This window comes from Dendrobates tinctorius, unplaced genomic scaffold (genome assembly GCF_039654945.1).
Source record: "Dendrobates tinctorius isolate UK_male_01 unplaced genomic scaffold, ASM3965494v1 ptg000025l, whole genome shotgun sequence".
Taxonomy (NCBI): domain Eukaryota; kingdom Metazoa; phylum Chordata; class Amphibia; order Anura; family Dendrobatidae; genus Dendrobates; species Dendrobates tinctorius.
The window spans coordinates 17,094,732-17,115,973 of record NW_027361693.1 but is presented as its reverse complement, the minus strand read 5'-3'; positions in this window follow the sequence as shown (position 1 = coordinate 17,115,973).

Below are 21,242 nucleotides of genomic sequence, written 5' to 3'. Positions count from 1 at the left end.
ATTCCTCAAAACACTGAAGGACTTTACAGAGGTCTTTCAGCTTCGACCACTGCACACCTGTCAACTCCATGTCTGCTCTCAAAGTGCCTGGCCGTGTATCCTCCCACAAATGCATTATGGCCTGCCTCTGCTCGCACAGCCGCTCCACCATGTGCAGGGTGGAGTTCCACCTTGTTGCAATGTCGATAATGAGGCGGTGGTTGGGAAGGTGGAGCAATCGCTGCAGCTTCTGCATATGAACGGAGTGTACAGGCGACCGGCGGATGTGCGCGCACAGTCTTCACACCTTCTGGAGCAGGGCTGTTAACTCCGGATAATTTTTGAGGAAGCACTGCACCACCAGGTTCAAGGTGTGAGCCAAGCAAGGTATGTGGCTGAGTTTTGAAAGGGCTATGGCTGCCACAAAATTACGGCCGTTATCACTAACTACCTTGCCTGCCTCAAGATGTACACTGCCCAGCCATGACTCAGTTTGTCGCTTCAAGTACTCGGCCAGTACCTCGGCAGTGTGTCTGTTGCCCAAACACATCATCTGCAACACAGCCTGCTGACGCTTTCCACTAGCTGCTTGATAGGGGGACACATTGTGTGCAACAGTGTCAGCTGCAGATGGAGTGCTCGTACGACTGCGCTCTGTGGACGAGCTTTCGCTTCTGGAGGAGAAGGAGGAGGAGGAGGGTCGAACGCCTACAGCCAACTGTTTCCTATACCGTGGGCTAGGCAGCACTGTCCCACCACCGCTGTCCCCTGTGGACCCTGCATCCACCACATTAACCCAGTGCGCAGTGATGGACACGTAACGGCCCTGGCCATGCCGACTGGACCATGCATCAGTTGTGAGGTGCACCTTTCCGCTCACTGACTGCTTGAGTGCATGGACAATGCGGTCTTTCACATGATGGTGGAGGGCTGGGATGGCTTTGCGAGAGAAGAAGTGGCGACTGGGTAGGTCATAGCGTGGTACTGCATAGGCCATGAGTTCGCGGAAAGCTGCGCTTTCCACCACGAAAGGGCATCATCTCAAACGAGATTAGTTTGGCAATGTGGGCGTTCAAACCCAGTGTACGCGGATGAGAGACTGAGTACTTTCTTGACCTACTCATAGTGTCTGGGAGGGTGAGCTGGACTTGAGAGCTGCATATGGTGGAAGTAGCGGTGGACAGGGCGGACTGAGAGAGGGTTGATGATGGTGATGGAGTTGTTGTTCTTTCTGATGGCCTAGAATCAGTCTTTCGTTGATACAACAGTGGGATTCCCTGACTGCTGTGGCATTGCAACGACACCTCAACATTTGCTGCTGTGCTAACCGGTGGGCTTACAGTGGGGGAAACAATGTAGCGTTGCTTACTACCTTCGTTGTGATCAGTTGCACATGTGGCACTTGAGGTTTGGTGTTGTGTCCACGCTTGCAAGTGCATGCTGGTTAAATGTCTAAGCATGCAACTGGTATTCAAATTTTTCAGATTTTTCCCTCGGCTAAAGGTCTTTGCGCACTTCTTACAGATAACCTTGGCCTGATCATGAGGATTTTGTTCAAAAAAGTGCCACACTGCACTCTTCCTACTTTGGCAGACATTTTGCGGCCTAGCACGCTGTGATCTTTTGACCCTCTGGACAAGCTGTCCAGCAACTCTTTTGATGTTTGGAACCTGTCTTTGGAGTGCTCCGGGCGTGCCAGATAACAGCTGTTGCGATGTCGATGTCTGCTGTGGATGCTCCTCATCTGGGCTATTGGAAGCAGCACCCTCTTCCCCCAATGGATGCCAATCTGGGTCAACAACTGGGTCATCCATCACCTCCTCTTCTATGTCATGTGCACCTTCCTCTGTGTCACCGTGTATGGTGGTATAGTGTGCGGGAAGGGGCACCTGAGTCTCATCAGGGTCAGAATCTGGCTCTGTACACTGCGAGGACAATGTAGTGCTCTGAGTGAATGTACCAGCAGAATCATCCATCAGCGGCTGTGCATCAGTGCACTCCATGTCAGATTCATCTTGGCCTGGGTAATTCACCATTTCACTTGATAATCCAGGCATGGTATGTGAAAACAGCTCCATGGAGTAATCAGTAGTATGGCCTGCGTCATCCTTCAATCTTGGTTGGGGTGAAGGACACAAGGAAAGGTGTGGTTCATGAACATGAGCCTCCAATGACGACTCAGTGCTTTTACTTTTTACAACTGAAGAAGAGGAGGCGATAGAGCTGGAGGCTGAGTCAGCAATGTAAGACAAAACTTTTTCCTGATGCTCTGGCTTTAAAAGCGGTTTGCCAACTCCTAGAAAACTAAGCGTTCGAGGCCTTATGTAGCCAGACGATGACGCAGGCTCAACACCTCCTGCATTCGGTCCTATTTTGCTCTTGCCACTACCATCAGATCCACCACCAACACCATCATTACCAGCTGCCAGCCCCCGCCCAATTCCACGGCCTCTTCCACCATCCTTCCTCATTTTTGGTAGAAATGTAGACAAAATCCAACAAACTATATAGTATGTAAAACAAGGTACAAGGTGTCTATAGGACAGGGGAGATTTTGAATTTCTTCAGACACTTGTGGACACTGGACACTTATAGATTGTGTGAGGCCCACTGAGTATCTGAGCGCTCTGTCACAGGCTCGATGGCAGAGCTGTGACCAAAGTGACTAAAGGATAAGGGAGATTTTGAATTTCTGCACACACTTGTGGACACTGGACACTTATGGATTGTGTGAGGCCCACTGAGTATCTGAGCGCTCTGTCACAGGCAGAAATTGGCTAGTGTATCACAAACTACAAGGTGTATGTAGAATTGGGCAGAATTGGAATCTCCCTAGAGTGCAGGTCTGTTAGAACGGAACATGGCCTCGACTTATTCTCACAGAGTGACTCACTGATAGCTTCACTGTGGCTGTGATAACAGCCGTTACACGGTACTGTGTGAGGAGCATACACCGCTGTATGGTGTGAAAAAATGCACGCTCAGTACCTCAGCAGGACAAAAAAAAAATTGTGATTGCTTTTAAAAAAGCAGTTTGCGGAGCTGTGGGTAAACAGCAATGCAGGAATGTCAGGAAGCCTTAGAAGGCAGCCCAACAACCAACACGACTGATACACCACTATATAGCCTCTTCTTGCACTGCACAATGACTGGTGTGTTGTACAGGCAAAATCACTAGCAGCAGAAGCGTTTTTTTTTTCTTCTTCTCAGCAGGACAAAAAAAAAATTGGGATTGCTTTTAAAAAAGCAGTTTGCGGAGCAGTGGGTAAACAGCAATGCAGGAATGTCAGGAAGCCTTAGAAGGCAGCCCAACAACCAACACCACTGATACACCACTATATAGCCTTCCCTTGCACTGCACAGTGACTGGTGTGTTGTACAGGCAAAATCGCTAGCAGCAGAAGCAGTTTTTGGTGTCTTCTTCCCTGCCTAACGCTCTCCCTACAAAATCATCAGCAGCAGCAGCTCTCCCTATTCTGAGATCAGCATGAGTAACATGGCGGTCGGCGTGCATGCCCTTTTATACCCCCTGTGACGCCCCCCAAAGCAAGCCAATCACTTGCATGCCCTTCTGAAAGATGGTGGTGACCCGTGCCTATGTCATCACGTTGCCCACAGTGTCCGTGGATCCTGATTGGCTGAAAAAGAGCGCAAAACAAACTTTTGAAACGCGACTTTGGCGCGTAAGTCGCCGACCTCGTGGCCGACCTCATCCTAGGGTCGGGTTTCGTTTCATGAAACCCGACTTTGCCAAAAGTCGGCGACTTTTGAATTTTTTTGACCCGTTTCGCTCAACTCTATCCTTTACATTTAGCGATGCACCAGCGATCCCGACCATGATACGACCCGTTCAGGATCGCTGGTGCATCACTAAATGGTCGCTAGTGAGCTGCCAAACAAGCAGATCTCACTAGCGATGTAGCGATGCTCGGCGGTCGTACTTACCTTTCAGACACGGCGATGATCACCGTCTTCCACCCGCGTCCATGTCTCGCTCGTCGGCGCCAGCAGGAAGCCGATGACGAGAAATGGACCAGGCTGATCTCGCGAGATCAGCGATAACCAGCGGGGGAGTCGGTTGGAGGTAAGTATCACATATCGCTAGCTACATCACTGCTGCGTCACAAAATCGGTGACGCTTTAGCGATATCGCTAGCGATATCGCTATGTGTAAAGCCCCCTTTACTTTTATTCTGCCTTGTGAGTCCCAGGAATGCTGCTGTGACCACCCTTGAAGATTTGTGCGCTCAGATAACTTTAACCAAGATTTCAGACCTTAGTTAACCTGTTAGGGTTATGGTTTAATATTATCATTGTTACAAAAGGTCAGGTGATTCAAATTTTTCAGCTTTATAAAAACCCAGGCTCCTCTAACCTTGTGCCAAAAAACAGTAGCCATGGGTAATTCTAATCAGCTGCTTAGCACTCTGAAAATAGAAATGGTTCAAGCCCACAAAGCAGGAAAAGGCAGATTAAAAAGTGCTTTCAAGTTGTCTTTTCCTCTGTTCGAAATGTAATTAAGAAATGTCAATTAACAGGAATAGTGGAGGACTAGATAAAGTCTGAAATACCAAGCAAAATTTCAGCGAGAGCTCATCGTAAGATTGCTAGAGAGGCAAATCGGAACCCCCGCTTGACTGCAAAAGACCTTCAAAAACATTTAGCAGACTCAGGAGTTGTGGTACATTGTTCTACTGTTCATAGATACCAGCACAAATATGGGCTTTATGGAAGAGTCTTCAAAAAAGAACCTCTCTTGCATCCTCACCATAAAATTCACCATCAGACATATGCAGCAACAGGTTTTGTAATGATAAAGTGGGGTTTTTCCCTCCCAGCAAGCTCTGCACCACTGTAATGGCAGTATTATAATGGCCCACTGACATATGATTTTGGACCTTAATTTTCTTAATGGTGTTGTGACATTTAGGTGGTATTATCCACTATGCTCTTGCACTTTGATTTTCTTTGTCACCTATAGGAGCATTTCCTTTTATGACTTCTTATATCTTACATATTGATTTTTGCACTTATGCGCTTTATCATTACAAAACCTATTGCTGTTTATGCCCAATTTTGTATGCCACTTGTGCTTAAAAAATTTTTATGCTTACACATTATACATATATTGATATTTATTTTATTGCATGCGGCTTCTACTTTGATCTTGTCACTACCCTCACTTGATCTCATCGATTACCATTGGTGTAGGTTCCATGGCAGTCACTCTGCCTTGTTCAATGTTCCCTTATTACACCCATTCACATTCTTGTTTTAACTTCATTGTCAATAAAATTACTTGATTTTATTTTGGGTTTTGTACTTCCCTTTCTTGGATCTTTCTCTATATTTGGAAGTTTACCTAATAATTATTTTGCTCAATTTTGGAGGTTTCTTGTCAGCTGATAGGGGTAGTAGTTCCATCAGCTGACGCCAATGACCGGAGGTAAACTTTTACTTTCGACCACAGCTGCGAGCTCCCTTTGTCATTTGACAGCATGAGAGCCTCTGCACTCTGACCGATTGATCAGAAGCAGTGTTTGCCTTGCTATCATGCACACGACAGCGTTTCAAATATTGAATGTTCTGGCCCCCTCAGTCAAGTGAATATGGTCTGGGTTCAGATTCTGATTCGGATACTGTTCTGGTACCTGAACCAGACCTTTTTTTACTTGTTCGCTGAATCGGCCAACACAAGCATCCAGGGGTTCACTCAGCTCTAGTGCATTGTTCCGTAATACAGCCTGGAACAGCTTAACCTAATAGAGCCTTGTGTGGAGTTATGTAATGCAGCCTAGTCCGGAGTACCCTAACAGAGTTTTGTGCAGAGTGCAGTAAAATAGCCTGATGCAGATTACCCTAATGCAACCTGGTGTAGGGTTCTGTATTACAACCTGGTGCAAAGTACCCTAACAGAGACTGGTGCAGAGTGCTCTAATACAGCTTCGTGAACAGTACCATAATATAGCCTGGTACAAAGCTCTGTAAAACAGCCTGGTGAAAAGTACCCTAATATACGAAGGGGTGTCCATTAACCCCTTCATGACATGTGCTGTATTAATATAGTGCATGTTGCATCTACCCCTTTGATGTGGGCTCCAGCGCTGAGCCCACATCTTTCCCGGCACATGTCATCTGTTTTGAACAGCTGACATGGGCCCGGAACGGCCGTGGATGGAATTGCGATTCACCCATGGCTGTTAACCAGTTAAATGCCGCTGAAAAACTCTGAAAATCCCGCCCATCGGTGACCCTGTCACATGATCGATGGTCACCAATGGGTTGGCATGACAACCAGAGGTCTCCTGCAGACCTCCATGGTTGTCAGTGCCAGATTGCTAAGAGCACCGCCCAGTGATCGGCGCTCATAGAAAGTTAGCAATTCTGCTACATACATGCGATCTGATAATTGCCTGTATGTAGCAGAGCTGATTGGGTTACGGCAGCTTCTAGTCTCCCATGGAGATTACTGAAGCATGCTAAAAGTAAAAAAAAAAATGTTTTTAAAAATATGAAAAAAAATTAAAAATATAAAAGTTCAAGTCACCCCTCTTTTTCCCCATTCAAAATAAAATAAAAAACAAACATACACATATTTGATATCACCATGTTTAGAATCACCCAGTCTAACAATATAAAAAAGAATTAACGTGATCACTAAATGGAGTAATGAGAAAAAAAAATAAAAACTGCAGATATGTTTTTTTGGTTGACACAACATTGCATTAAAATTCAATAACGTGCAATCAAAAGATCATATTTGCACCAAAATGATATCATTAAAAATGTCAGCTCGGTACACAAAAAATAAGCTCTCAACCAACCCGAGATCATGAAAAAGAGAAACGCTACGGGTCTCGGAAAATGACACAATTTTGTTTTTACAAACTCTGGATTTTTTTCCACCACTTAAATAAAAAAGAACCTAGACATGTTTGGTGGCTATGAACTCATAATGACCTGGAGAATCATAATGGCAAGTCAATAAAAGCATTTGGTGAACATGGAAAAAAAAAAAATATGAAAACTGTTGTGCAATTGCACTTTTTTACAATTTCAAAGCACTTGGATTTTTGTCCCGTTTTTGATTAGGCGATATGGTAAAACCAATGGTGTTGTTCAAAAGTACAACGCATCCCACAAAATACAAGCCATCACATGGCCATATGGATGGAAAAATAAATAAAGTTATGGCTCTGGGAAGAAAGGGAGTAAAAAACAGAAACGCAAAAATGAAAAATGGCTCTGTCACGAAGGAGTTAAAAAATTTCCCCTGACCCACTTCTATGTATCACAGGACGCTGAAACTGCACTTATGTGATGATATGTCTCTATAGATTATGTTTACAAAGAAAGAATTTTTGGATTTAAACGTGCGCTGCTAGACAAACGACTCCTTGCAGATTATATACTTATATACTTTTAATTCCCAACGCGTTTCGAAGTTAACACTTCTTCCTCAGGGGATGATATGTACAGACAGCCAAAGTAGTTCCCGGTTTTATACAGACAAAGTTCAAAAATTGGCGCCAAAGGTCACATGTTACAGGGAGAAAATGTCAAAGGTCATCAGTATTAAAAAATGTACAAAAGAGTTGTTTAAAACTATATTGTAAACAACTTTTGTACATTTTTTAATACTGATGACCTTTGACATTTTCTCCCTGTAACATGTGACCTTTGGCGCCAATTTTTGAACTTTGTCTGTATAAAACCGGGAACTACTTTGGCTGTCTGTACATATCATCCCCTGAGGAAGAAGTGTTAACTTCGAAACGCGTTGGGAATTAAACGTATATAAGTATATAATCTGCAAGGAGTCATTTGTCTAGCAGCGCATGTTTAAATCCAAAAATTCTTTCTTTGTAAATCTAATGATTTATGGTCACTGAGTGGCCATTTGGATGTGCAGCAGCTTGACCTCTATTCCGTTGTGCCTGAAACTCTCCTGGTATTGGTGAGTATAATAGCTTGATTTATATCCATTTTACTTGGGTAAGACCCTATTGCGCTCTTTCTCTTTTAGTTTTAACCATCTATAGATTATGTGCCATATAGCAAATCAGAACTGTTAGCGATCTTGATTTTTACAGGTGCTGAACTGGTCAGAAGCTTGATAATGCACCCAGTGGAATGCAGAGCAGTCATCAAGTTCCTTTACTTGAAAGGCCGCACACCAAAGGAGACGTTCGATGAGATTAAAGAGGTTTATGGTGATGATTCCCCATCATATGATGTATACAAAAACTGATATGGTCAATTCAAATGTGGTTGGACTTTGGTGCAAACAGCTCCAATTCCAGAGCAACCACACCCTGCTATTGATGAACACACAATCCCTGAAAAATATTCCTCGATTACACGTAGGGTATTGGCACACTCAAGAAAAAATAGACCTCAGTTTGTTGTAAAAATAAATTCCTACTAACCCTTAGAAAAATTAAAAACATAGGGGCTAAAATATCATTTTAGTGGTAAAAATGTTATTTATTGTCTCTTCACTAGTCAATGGTATAAAATTCTGTGTGCACATGTGGTGTCATTATGATCACTGTACCCTTAGTTGAATTAATTGGGGAGAGTAGTTTTTAAAATGACTTCACATATAGGGAATTTCTGTTCTGGTGCCTCAGGGATTCTGTCAATATGACATGGCACCTTCAAACCATTCCAGCAATTTCTTAATTACAATATTGCACCTCTTCCCTTCTGAGATTTGCAATGTGCCTCAAAAGAAGTATTCTCCCACATATGGAGCATGGACACACAAAAAACTGTATGATGCAATTTCTCCTGTTACCCTTGTGAAAATAAAATATGAGGACTGAAATAACATTTTTTGTGAGGAAAATGTCAAATGATGCGCTTTCCATTTCAAGCCCTGTCGTGTGCCCAAACAGTAGTATTCTTCCACATATAAGGTATCAGTGTACTCAGGAGAAATTTCTCAACAAATTGTATCATGCTATTACTCCAGTTACTCTTATGAAAATGCAAAATTTGGGGCTAAAAAACATTTTTGTGGGGAAAATGTGATCTTTTTTTACTTTCGTGGCTCAAAGTTATAAACTTCTGCAAAGTATCTGAGGGTTCAATGTGCTCACCACATCTTCATCAGTTCCATGAGGGGTTTATTTCTCATGTCCCACTGCTCATATCGCCGTATACTTACCTGTTTACCAGTCTCGACCACCAGTCTGTCTATCACCTATGCCCGCCTGCTTGTTCATCTGGTTGCACCTGCAATGCTCATCTCTATGTTTGCTGGTCCCGTGGTACCTGCCGGTGTTCAGCTCTACATCTTTCAGTCCCGTGGCACCTGCCAGTGCTCAGCTCTATGCTTTAAGGTTTCTAAGCACCTGCCAGACCTTATCTCTGCATCTACCGATAATGTCACACCTGCCAGTGCTCATCTCTAAGTCAGCCAGTCCTGCCTGCATCCGTGGTTCCCGTGTTCCTCCTGTGGCTGCATCTACTATACCTTCCTTTAAGTCATCCTAGCTACCCATCCCTAGGGGGTCATCTGCCAAGTACTCTCTTACTAGAGAGTTCTGTGATGGAAGTTAAGTCTATTGACTTTTTGATGGATTTACTTAAAATAGTATTGACAGAATTTTTTTTTCTGTTTGAGGATTCTTTTTACCTTCAGGTACAAGGGACAGCCATGGGGTCTCATGTGGCCCCTCCATATGTCAACTGTTTTATGGCTCACTTTGAATCTGAGTACATTTACCCTAATAGGGGATATCAATCACATTGTCTACTCTGGCAGAGTATTGATGATGTATTTTGTCTTTGGCATGGGACACTTGATACACTAGAGGAGTTTCAAATATATCTAAATAGTATATGGCCCAAACTGACCTTTACTTTGAGTAGTCATCCGACGGAGATCAGTTTTCTAGATACTACGGTTATTCAGGACACCTTGGGTCATCTGTCCGTAGATCTATTTACTAAGGAGACAGACCGTAACAATCTACTTTTATATCAAAGCTGTCATCCAGTGGCGGTTAAAAAGTCTATTCCTATTTCACAATTTGAGAGGGTAAAGAGAATTGTGAGTGATCCCCAGAGTTGCTCTCAACAACTAGACAGCATGGAAGAAAATTTTTTAGAGAGGGGTTATCCCCGTCATTTACTCAAGAAATGTCAGGACGGTAGTCGTCCCCGAAACGTCTATTTCAGGTCCTAGGATTCCTTTCGTCCACACTTTCCACCCTTTCATGTATAGACTTCGTAAGAAAATTAATAAACATTGGCCCATTCTTCAGAACAGTTTTCCACAAATTCCTGAATTTCAGGCTCCCTTTCTCCTGTGTATTAAGAGACCCAATAATCTCAGAGACAGGATTGTCCGAGCAGACATTGGCTCCAGGTTGAAAATTCCTAGACAGTTTCTTTCACACACAAAAGAGGGGTACTTTTCCTTGTCTACAATGTGCTCAGTGTGCCAATGTTCTGAAAGGGCTGTCTATTTCACATCCTCAGACAGGTGCAGATATCCCCTTCAACTTAAAATTTGTTGTTTATGCCATTGCATGCCCATGTGGCAAAATATATGTGGGTGAAACAACCCAGAGTGCCAAACACAGGATTTCACATCATAAATCCGACATACGCTGTGGATGTCACTAGAGTTGAGCGAAACGGGTCGAACAATTTCAAAAGTCGCCGACTTTTGGCAAAGTCGGGTTTCATGAAACGAAACCCAACCCTAGGATGAGGTCGGCCACGAGGTCGGCGACTTACGCGCCAAAGTCGCGTTTCAAAAGTTTGTTTAGCGCTCTTTTTCAGCCAATCAGGATCCACGGACACTGTGGGCAACGTGATGACATAGGCAGGGGTCGCCACCATCTTTCAGAAGGGCATGCAAGTGATTGGCTTGCTTTGGTGGGCGTCACAGGGGTTATAAAAGGGCGTGCACGCCGACCGCCATCTTACTTCTGCCGATCTTAGCATAGGGAGAGGTTGCTGATTCTGTAGGGAGAGCGTTAGGCAGGGAAGAAGACAAAAAAACTGCTTCTGCTGCTCCCTTATCCTGTAGTCACTTTTTTCACACCTGCTGCATCGAGCCTGTGACATAGCGCTCTGATATTCATTGGGCCTCACACAATCCAAAAGTGTCCAGTGTCCACAAGTGTCTGCAGAAATTCAAAATCTCCCTTATCCTGTAGTCACTTTTTTCACACGTGTGCCATCGAGTCTGTGACATAGCACTGTGATATTCAGTGGGCCTCACACAATCCAAGTGTCCAGTGTCCACAAGTGTCTGCAGAAATTCAAAATCTCCCTTATCCTGTAGTCACTCTTTTCACACCTGTGCCATCGAGCCTGTGACATAGCACTGTGATATTCAGTGGGCCTCACACAATCCAAGTGTCCAGTGTCCACAAGTGTCTGCAGAAATTCAAAATCTCCCTTATCCTGTAGTCACTTTTTTCACACCTGTGCCATCGAGCCTGTGACATAGCGCTGTGATATTCAGTGGGCCTCACACAATCCAAGTGTCCAGTGTCCACAAGTGTCTGCAGAAATTCAAAATCTCCCAGAAATTCAAAATCTCCCTTATCCTGTAGTCACTTTTTTCACACCTGTGCCATCGAGCCTGTGACATAGCACTGTGATATTCAGTGGGCCTCACACAATCCAAGTGTCCAGTGTCCACAAGTGTCTGCAGAAATTCAAAATCTCCCTTATCCTGTAGTCACTTTTTTCACACCTGTGCCATCGAGCCTGTGACATAGCGCTATGATATTCAGTGGGCCTCGCACAATCCAAGTGTCCAGTGTCCACAAGTGTCTGCAGAAATTCAAAATCTCCCAGAAATTCAAAATCTCCCTTATCCTGTAGTCACTTTTTTCACACCTGTGCCATCGAGCCTGTGACATAGCGCTCAGATATTCAGTGAGCCTCACACAATCCAAGTGTCCAGTGTCCACAAGTGTCTGCAGAAAATCTAAATCTCCCCTGTCCTATAGACACCTTGTACCTTGTTTTACATTACTGTATAGTTTGTAGGATTTTGTCTACATTTCTACCAAAAATGAGGAAGGCTTGTGGAAGAGGCCGTGGAATTGGGCGGGGGTTGGCAGCTGGTAATGATGGTGTTGGTGGTGGATCTGATGGTAGTGGCAAAAGCAAAATAGGACCGAATGCAGGAGGTGTTGAGCCTGCGTCATCGTCTGGCTCCATAAGGCTTCGAAGGCTTAGTTTTCTAGGAGTTGGCAAACCGCTTTTAACGCCAGAGCATCAGGAAAAAGTTTTGTCTTACATTGCTGACTCAGCCTCCAGCTCTATCGCCTCCTCTTCTTCAGTTGTAAAAAGTAAAAGCACTGAGTCGTCATTGGAGGCTCATGTTCATGAACCACACCTTTCCTTGTGTCCTTCACCACAACCAAGATTGAAGGATGACGCAGGCCATACTACTGATTACTCCATGGAGCTGTTTTCACATACCATGCCTGGATTATCAAGTGAAATGGTGAATTACCCAGGCCAAGATGAATCTGACATGGAGTGCACTGATGCACAGCCGCTGATAGATGATTCTGCTGGTACATTCACTCAGAGCACTACATTGTCCTCGCAGTGTAATGAGCCAGATTCTGACCCTGATGAGATTCAGGTGCCCCTTCCCACACACTATACCACCATACACGGTGACACAGAGGAAGGTGCACATGACATTGAAGAGGAGGTGATGGATGACCCAGTTGTTGACCCAGATTGGCATCCATTGGGGGAAGAGGGTGCTTCTTCCAATAGCTCAGATGAGGAGCATCCACAGCAGACATCAACATCGCAACAGCTGTTATCTGGCAGGCCCGGAGCACTCCAAAGACAGGTTCCAAAAATCAAAAGAGTTGCTGGACAGCTTGTCCAGAGGGTCAAAACATCACAGCGTGCTAGGCCGCAAAATGTCTGCCAAAGTAGGAAGAGTGCAGTGTGGCACTTTTTTGAACAAAATCCTCATGATCAGGCCAAGGTTATCTGTAAGAAGTGCGCAAAGACCTTCAGCCGAGGGAAAAATCTGAAAAATTTGAATACCAGTTGCATGCTTAGACATTTAACCAGCATGCACTTGCAAGCGTGGACACAACACCAAACCTCAAGTGCCACATGTGCAACTGATCACAAAGAAGGTAGTCAACAACGCTACATTGTTTCCCCCACTGTAAGCCCACCGGTTAGCACAGCAGCAAATGTTGAGGTGTCGTTGCAAGGCCACAGCAGTCAGGGAATCCCACTGTTATATCAACGAAATACTGAATCTAGGCCATTAGAAAGAACACCAACTCCATCACCATCATCAACCCTCTCTCAGTCCGCCCTGTCCACCGCTACTTCCACCATATGCAGCTCTCAAGTCCAGCTCACCCTCCCAGACACTATGAGTAGGACAAGAAAGTACTCAGTCTCTCATCCGCGTACACTGAGTTTGAACGCCCACATTGCCAAACTAATCTCGTTTGAGATGATGCCCTTTCGGTTGGTGGAAAGCGCAGCTTTCCGCGAACTCATGGCCTATGCATTACCACGCTATGACCTACCCAGTCGCCACTTCTTCTCTCGCAAAGCCATCCCAGCCCTCCACCATCATGTGAAAGACCGCATTGTCCATGCAGTCAGTGAGTGGAAAGGTGCACCTCACAACTAATGCATGGTCCAGTCGGCATGGCCAGGGCCGTTACGTGTCCATCACTGCGCACTGGGTTAATGTGGTGGATGCAGGGTCCACAGGGGACAGCGGTGGTGGGACAGTGCTGCCTAGCCCACGGTATAGGAAACAGTTGGCTGTAGGCGTTCCACCCTCCTCCTCCTCCTCCTCCAGAAGCGAAACCTCGTCCACAGAGCGCAGTCGTACGAGCACTCCATCTGCAGCTGCCACTGTTGCACACAATGTGTCCCCCTATCGAGCAGCTAGTGGAAAGCATCAGCAGGCTGTGTTGCAGATGATGTGCTTGGGCGACAGACACACCGCCGAGGTGCTGGCCGAGTACTTGAAGCGACAAACTGAGTCATGGCTGGGCAGTGTACATCTTGAGGCAGGCAAGGTAGTTAGTGATAACGGCTGTAATTTTGTGGCAGCCATAGCCCTTTCAAAACTCAGCCACATACCTTGCTTGGCTCACACCTTGAACCTGGTGGTGCAGTGCTTCCTCAAAAATTATCCGGAGTTAACAGCCCTGCTCCAGAAGGTGCGAAGACTGTGCGCGCACATCCGCCGGTCGCCTGTACACTCCGTTCGTATGCAGAAGCTGCAGCGATTGCTCCACCTTCCCAACCACCGCCTCATTATCGACAATGCAACAAGGTGGAACTCCACCCTGCACATGGTGGAGCGGCTGTGCGAGCAGAGGCAGGCCATAATGCATTTGTGGGAGGATACACGGCCAGGCACTTTGAGAGCAGACATGGAGTTGACAGGTGTGCAGTGGTTGAAGCTGAAAGACCTCTGTAAAGTCCTTCAGTGTTTTGAGGAATGCACACGGCTGGTAAGCGCAGACGACGCCATCCTAAGCATGAGCATCCCACTTATGCGTCTGCTCATGCAAACTTTGACGCACCTTAAGGAGCAGGCGTCTGCAGCCAATGTTGACGAGGAGGAAGAGGTGGAGGGAATCCTTGATGACATTCAGCCATTGTCTGCTCAGAGACCTCTCCTGGACGAGTTGGAGGAAGAAGAGGAGGAGGAGGATGATGATGGGGATGATTACTTAGGGGAGGAGGATGCATCTCGTGGGGCAAGTGAAAATGTTGGTGTGGCAAGGTCTGGTACAGGGTTTGTGCGTGACTGGAGGGATGTGGATTTGCCAGAAAGTGCTCCTCCAACCAGCACTCGCAGTGCATCATTGACACCGGGAACATTGGTCCACATGTCAGATTATGCCTTGCGGATCCTAAAAAGGGACCCCCGCATTGCCAAAATGATGAACGATGACGACTACTGGTTGGCCAGCATCCTGGATCCACGCTATAAAGGCAAATTACAAAACATCATGCCACAGGAGAACCTTGACCTAATATTGGCTAATAAACAAGCAACTCTGGTAAATCGGTTGCTTGAGGCATTCCCAGCACACAGCAGCGGTGATGGTTCTCACACGAGCCGTACGGGCTGGGGGCAGCTTGGCAGAGGTGTTCATGGTGCACACAGCAGAAGTGGCGTTGGAGACAGGGGTTTCATGACAATGTTGTGGACTGATTTTTCAAGTACCGCTCACACAACTGGTAATACAGCATCGATGGAAAGTGACAGGAGACAGTAGTTGTCAACTATGGTTACAAACTACTTTTCCTCCCATATCGATGTTCTCCCACACAGGTCATTCCCCTTTGACTATTGGGCTGCTAAACTGGACACCTGGCCTGAATTGGCACAATATGCCTTACAGGAGCTCGCTTGCCCAGCTGCAAGTGTGCTATCGGAAAGAGTCTTCAGTGCAGCTGGATCAATCCTGACAGAAAAAAGGACCCGTCTGTCAACCCAAAATGTGGATGATCTAACCTTCATTAAAATGAACCATGCATGGGTTTCCAAGGATTTTGTCCCACCTTCCCCTGATGACACATAGGGTGACAGAAAAATGGCTTGCTTTGGTCCACCTCTTCCTGGGACTTGACCTATTTCACCTTTTGCATCAGCTGAATGTCCAACATCAACATATGCCACTTTCTAAAACTCCCTAACTGTGCTGCCTCCCCCCCCCATGGCCAGGGTCACCACCTAGCGCACAACACCGTGCGAGTGCCGTTGCCCTGGACAGGTGGGTAGGCCGACTCTTGGGCGCGGGCACTGGCACAGGGTCCCTCATAGTGCAATCAAGTGTCTCTGACTGTGGTGGTGCACATCCGCCGTCAGACACACCGCCGTACTATGAGGGGCCCAATGCCAGTACCGACGCCCACGAGTGGGCCCCCCTTGCTTGGGCAGGGCCCCAGCATTTGCAATCTTTACCTCTCCCTGCTCCTCCGCTGTGTTGTCTGGGCCGTCAAATCCATACTGTGCCTGACACCGTCTGAGCCTGCCTCCTGATGTATAGACATATCTTTTGAATGTGTACGCTATCCATACATGTTATCTGGGGATACGGTACCCTTTCTCACCTTTGTGCAATCACTTGCAAGCCATACTGGGCCTAACACCGTCTGAGCCTGCCTCCTGATGTATAGACATATCTTTTGAATGTGTACGCTATCCATACATGTTATCCGGGGATACGGTACCCTTTCTCACCTTTGTGCAATCACTTGCAAGCCATACTGGGCCTTACACCGTCTGAGCCTGCCTCCTGATGTATAGACATATCTTTTGAATGTGTACGCTATCCATACATGTTATCCGGGGATACGGTACCCTTTCTCACCTTTGTGCAATCACTTTCAAGCCATACTGGGCCTTACACCATCTGAGCCTGCCTCCTGATGTATAGACATATCTTTTGAATGTGTACGCTATCCATACATGTTATCCGGGGATACGGTACCCTTTCTCACCTTTGTGCAATCACTTGCAAGCCATACTGGGCCTTACACCGTCTGAGCCTGCCTCCTGATGTATAGACATATCTTTTGAATTTGTACGCCAACCATACATGTTATCCGAGGATACGGTACCCTTTCTCACCTTTGTGCAATCACGTGTAACCCATACTGGGCGTGAGAACGGCTGGCGAGCTGTTAAGCAAGCTACAGCACCTGTGGTTTGCACACGTAAGTTTTTCATTTTTTTCAGGAATGACTGTTAGGCCTAATTCCGGAACTGCGGTTGACCTGCACTTACTGGGAAATCATCGTTCGCGAGTAATAATTGTAATCAGTGCTCCCCATCACTAACGTTGTTCAGCGGGTTATCTGCACCTGTAAGCGACAAACGCTGGCCTTTTCAGTGTAGCGCACATGCAGCCACGGACATGTAAGGGCATGACACACCAGTTATTGGCCAATCTCATGTGCCAGAGCCTCACGTGTCCCTCTAGTAAGCCGGACTCGGACCGCGGGGCATGACTGAGTCTCGTTCGTTAACGGAATTAAGCTTGCAATGTGTGCATCTGTTCTGTAGCTGGCATGGTTGAGGTTGCCCGTGTTGAGTCAAATTACGCCGTAGGCTCCACTCCTGGTGGTGCCCTTCTGGACATTCCTTTAAGGTTCAGCTTTGCAACCATACTGCCCACGTAAAACAAACACTTTGCCTTCATGAACGCTGTTTGCAGGGTCATGACTCGTGTGAATAACGCCGCCCAATCAGTTAACCTGCTAGAGAGATCCTTCTTTGCTCCCAAACATGACATCACACTCCCTAGGAGGAAGGTAATGCCACTGTGGCGACCGTACTCCTGGGGGCGACACAAGTGCACTGATGCCCAGCCACTGCTCGAGGAATCTGCTGGTACATTGACCCAGACCACTACATTCCCCTCGCACGCTACCCGGCCTGAATCTGACCCTGATGAAACTCAGGTTACCCTTCCCATATACAGTTCCATCTTACACGGTGACAAAGAGGAAGCTGCAGATGAAAGTGCAGGTTCGGCCCACCCACCATCAGACACACCACCGTACTATCAGGGGCCCTGTGCCAGTGCCGTCGCCGACGAGTGGGCCCCCCCTGCTTGCTCAGGATCACAGCACTTGCAAGGTTGAAATACTGTGCAGTGAGATGGAAGATGGGGACGATGAGGAGTCCAGACTCCAGACTAGTACAGGGATTCCCTAGCGAGGAGACTTATTTGATTGTTTTCAATGTTGGGACAGCAATTTTTGGGGAGCACTATACTCTGGAGAATGATAGATGGGGCCCACCATACACTAGAACATTCCAAAGGTGGACATCAGACACTGGAGCAGCATTTACAGGGCACATTATACACTAGCATTAGAAATGGGGCCCATTATGTTTGGAGCATTATTTGGGCCCATAAGACAGTGGAGCTTCATCCATGGGGACCAACATATACTGTAGCATTATGTGGAGCTCATCATATACTGTTTCAAACATTATATGGGACCAATGATTCTGTATGGAGAAATAGATGGGCCTCGTCATGAGATGTAAAAAGTGAAGTATTTTTCATTGTACTATACCGCTATTTCTCTGCCGTATCGGAGCATGATGAGTTGTGGTATTATGTGTTAAAGGAGCGCTCTTTCGCCCAGGGCACATGAAAACCTGGAGCCAGCCCTACCCCCCCACAACTTTAGCCAAATAACCCCCATTTTTCAGTGCGTAACTTGTATTATGAAGTTAATTAAGGTTGACCAGCTTAAGTAAGAAGAATTGATGCTTTTTGCATTCAAATGAGCACTGTAGGTGTGTTTCCTGTCCTCCTCTCACTGCCGACTTTTATTCCCCATTGACTTACATTGGGTTTCGTGTTTCGGGACGACCCCGACTTTTCCCTATAATCGGCCGATCTTGCTCGACCCGACTTTTGGAAAAGTCGCGTTTCACGAAACGAAACTCGACCATAAAAACCAAAAGTCGCTCAACTCTAGATGTCACCATTTACCCATACCATGATATTTTCACACTGCAGGACATACTGTAGCCCAGTTGAGGTCTCTTGTCCTTGAACAAGTCCTTACCAATAGGAGGGGAGGTAGTCAGATAAAATCATTGAAACTTAGAGAGGATTTTTGGATTAATTTGCTACAAAGTTTGGAACCCAAAGGGTTAAATAGAGAACACAATGTTGTTAGTTTATTTTGATTCTGCTGTTTATATCTATTAAACTTAATTTTTATCATTTTCTTTACAGCAACAACAAACGCGAGAGAGAATATTCGTGGAGGGATATGGATAATATACTTCTTTCTTCCTCTTTTTTTACCTGTTTTTATACTTTTCCTTTTTCACATTTTTCCTTTATTTTTACATTTCTTTCTTGCTATTTTTTTCTAGTATTTTTCTTTTTTTTTTCTCATAATAATTTCTATTTTTTCTGATTTTTTTGCTATTTTTCCAATTTTTTTTCATTTTTTTATTTTTTCTCAGATATTTTCATTTTATTTTTTCATAATTTTTTCTGTTTTTCTTAATTTTTCTTATTTTGCTGAATTTTCCCATTTACTCTGATATGTTTTTTATGTAAAAGTATATTTTCCTCTTATTTTGCCTGTTTATATCATGCTTTTAACATTCTTCTTGTTCCTTTTAGTATTCATATATGATACTTCATGCTGCAATTGAGTATCCGAGCACCGCTGGAATACTGGAAACACAGCTGATCTGCATTCCACCTTGCATTCCAATGACCACTTCCAGCCATGGCCATGCTGCATGACGCACTTCCGGTTTGCATTCCACCTTGCGTTCCACCCCTCACTTCCGGCCACTTTCACTAACCCATACTTTTAAGGTACAAGGGGTCTTTTCAGGCTTCACAAGTGTTTTCATTGGTAAGATAGATTACATTTTCCATGTCGCTTGGCTTTAGTTGCTTTTGTTTTTATTGTCTAGTTTTATCTTTCATTTTCCATTTTTTATTTTCAAATTTTTGCTTTCCATTGTTTATTTTCCATTGTTTAGTTTCCATTTTTTATTCTCTATTTTATTTTCCAACTTTTATTTTTTATTTTTAATTTTTATTTTTGATTTTTCCAACTTTTATTTCAACCAGCTTATGGAAATATACATCTCCTACCTCTGTTAGGCCATCAAAAGGAGCTATCTCCATACCCCTCCTTATTCCTTTTTGCTTATACTTCTTATATGCGAGAATAACTCAGCTAATATTGAGCAAGAGACTCTTTTCTGAAATAGATTACACACGTGTATCTAATCTATAACCCAGCGATTGGGTGATCCAATTCCATTTATTATGAGGATATTCTTTCAAAATAATACTCAATGTACATATCTACACTGTCATGAGAGGGATCTTTTTTATCTTTAAGACCTTTTTTGATTTTTTTTGTATAACTCATATGTTGTCAGTGTTCTTACAATTGACAGATTTTATTCTCCTTTGTGTCTATTTCACATGTTTCACTCATGTGGTACTTGTCATCCTATGTGGCTCTAATTCAATAGGATTAAATGGATCTAATATGCTATAATTTTGAAACCAGTAATATATCATGTATCTTTTATATATGATTATGATTTTGTTTATTTTGTGTTTTGTTGTATTTTCTGTATTCAGTCTGAAGAAGGTCCGGATAGTGACCGAAACGTTACAGAAAATAATGTAAACCTTGTGAAATATTTTTGGCTGCAAAAAAAAAAATTCCCTTTTTATCTGCATCTGGTAGTGCTGGATTATTTTCTTTATTGGACATATTTGGACGTCTTTGACAAGAAAGAGGCTGAGACTTTGCCACCTCATAGGCCGTATGACTGCCCAATTGACCTTCTGCCTGATGCATCCCCTCTTCGTGGATGAATCTGACACTGGTCAAAGGCTAAGAATCATACAATGTCTGAGTATATTGAGGAAAATCTTTTCAGGAGATATATCCAGAAATATTCCTTTCGGGCAGGAGCTGGATTCTTCTTTGTGAATAAAAACTATTGTACGGTTAAGAATAAATACCCTCTGCCTCTCATCTCCAAGCTGTTTGATCGCCTGAAGGGGTCCAGAGTCTTCACAAAGCTCGACCTAAGCGGGGCATGCAAACTGATTCGAATTTGCCAAGGAGACTAATGGAAGATGGCCTTCAACACCCGTGACAGCCATTATGGGCATTGGGTTATGCCGTTTGGTCTCTGTAATGGCCAAGTCATCTTCCAAGAACTGGTAAACGACATCTCACAGAACCTACTGTACACATGTGTAGTAGTAGTATATCTAGTCCACATCTTGATATTCTCTCCTGATCTGCCTACACACAGGAGGGATGTTCATTAGGTTCTGTTAAGGTTGAGAGCTAAATTTGAAAAATGCATCTTTGAGCAAACCTCTCTTCCATTTCTGGGTTTCATCATCTCCAAGACTGGTTTGAAGATGAACCTGAGAAAGTATCCGCCATCTTGAAGTGGCCTCGTACAGACTATCCATCAGTTTCTTGGATTCGCAAATTGCTATCACCAATTTATCCCGCATTTTTGATCCCGGACTGCTCCCATTTCTGTCCTGACCTGCAAAGCGGTCAATCCCAATAAATAAAGTGCTGCAAAAAAAGCGGTCTATAGGAGCGCTAAAGGAGAGGCAAAGACCAATAAAAAAGTTTTCCACCTGAGGAAGGCGGCTGTGACCGTGGAAAAGCGTTGTGGGTATTGGAGGAAGATTAAAAACTGAGTTTTAAACTTTTTTATTGGT